This window comes from Sinocyclocheilus grahami, unplaced genomic scaffold (assembly GCF_001515645.1).
Source record: "Sinocyclocheilus grahami isolate Dianchi unplaced genomic scaffold, SAMN03320097.WGS_v1.1 scaffold2077.1, whole genome shotgun sequence".
Classification (NCBI taxonomy): domain Eukaryota; kingdom Metazoa; phylum Chordata; class Actinopteri; order Cypriniformes; family Cyprinidae; genus Sinocyclocheilus; species Sinocyclocheilus grahami.
The window spans coordinates 7,969-9,889 of record NW_015507256.1 but is presented as its reverse complement, the minus strand read 5'-3'; positions in this window follow the sequence as shown (position 1 = coordinate 9,889).

Here is a 1,921-nt window from a genome sequence, read left to right as displayed (position 1 = left end):
TTTGTCATTATGCAGAGTACAAGTACAGCGCTAATGAAATGCACTTCACTCCTGCGCTGATGAGCAAACGTCTCGTTAAGATAACGAGTGTGAGGGACTGTTATTAACTCGACAGGAGCTGCTGAGACATCAATACAACCAAACACACACACTGTAAAAAAGGACTTTTCTGATGCTGTAAACGGATTACTAGAGTATGTTCTACAAGGAGAATTATTTTGTGTTACTCAGCCTTTCAGATTCAAAATGTTGTGTTTAATTGCTTGCCGTTTCTTCGTAATTACTTGTGAAATTTACACAGCCACATTTGCGGATCTGGCGGTAGCACTTTTAGCAGTAGCTTAGATTAGACCGTTAGCATCTCGCTCAATGTTTTCCTATTTAAAGCTTGACTCTTCTGTAGTTACATCGTGTACTGAGACCGGCGGAAAATGAAAAGCTGTGATTTTCTAGGTCGATATGGCTAGGAACTATACTCTCATTCCGGCGTAATCATCAAGGAACTTGGGTGCAGCAGGCGCAATGATATTACGCAGCGCCTGAAAATAGGCTAGGTCATTTTTGAGGGAGATGCTAACGGTCTAATCCGATTCAATTAAATGATCTATGCTAAGCAAAGCTAAAAGTCCTCCCGCCAGACCCGGAGATCGGCGGAATGGATACGAAAACGGTAAAACTCAACTGTTTAACTCTAGGGGAGTTGGAAAATTAGCCTATTTTCAAAAATAGTGGCGTTCCATTAAGGACTAAGCTGCTTGGATTGAGCTGGGCAGGTCGTTCCACCAGGAGGGAACATTTAATGTAAAAAGTCAGTGAAAGTTTTATCACAGGTTGAATGCAAAATGTTTCAATACAAGCAGTTCAGTCAAATGCATTTTATGCAATATTTAACCTTAATTAAATGTAAACAGGTATGCACTGCTGTGCTACTACAGGTATTTTCAACAGTGCAACTTGAACTTGCACAAAAAAGTTGTGCAGAGCCTTCAGCAATTGGGGCATTTGAAAATAAATTACTGTTAAATTTAAAATAAATAAAACAGTCTTACATCTGATTTAAATGCGGATGGGGCTTTCCTGATAACTTTCTGCAATGCCGCCCTCTTTATTTTACTAACTTACTGCATGCTGAAGGTGACCCCGCTGACCTCACCAGAAAAAACTCAACACCACCATCTAGTGGACTGTAAAGAAATTTATTTTATTATTCTACTAAATAGTATAACAAAAGATCGATACTTGGTGTCTGTGTATCGATACAGTATTGCCGCGGAAAATATCACGATACTATGCTGTACCGATTTTCCCCACCCCTAATATATACAGTGGGTACGGAAAGTATTCAGACCCCCTTAAATTTTTCACTCTTTGTTATATTGCAGCTATTTGCTAAAATCATTTAAGTTAATTTTTTTTCCTCATTAATGTACACACAGCACCCCATATTGACAGAAAAACACAGAATTGTTGACATTTTTGCAGATTTATTAAAAAAGAAAAACTGAAATATCACTTCTCATTAATGTCCCAATGGAAAAAAAAATTATAATGGTGTTAAAATAGGTTGGGTTTCCTTTATATGAATTATAATTTGTTTTTGGTGAAATTTGCTGAAATGAGCCGATCATTTGTTCCGTCATTGGGCTGTGATCTGTTTTAGATTCATTAAGTGCCGTTCTCGTTACACAATGTGATTTAATGCCTTTGCATTTGCACTTTCCACATGTTGTGAGATGAAACTGTAAACAGGTTTCCATCCAACTGCATCCAATCGAGAAGAGCTGAAGATGAAAGCGCTAAATATAGACACACACAGAGAGAGAAGAGTCTGAGTCACCCACTCCATCACACAGACAGAGAGAGAGAGAGAGAGAGAGAGAGAGAGAGAGAGAGAGAGAGAGAGAGAGAGAGAGAGAGAGAG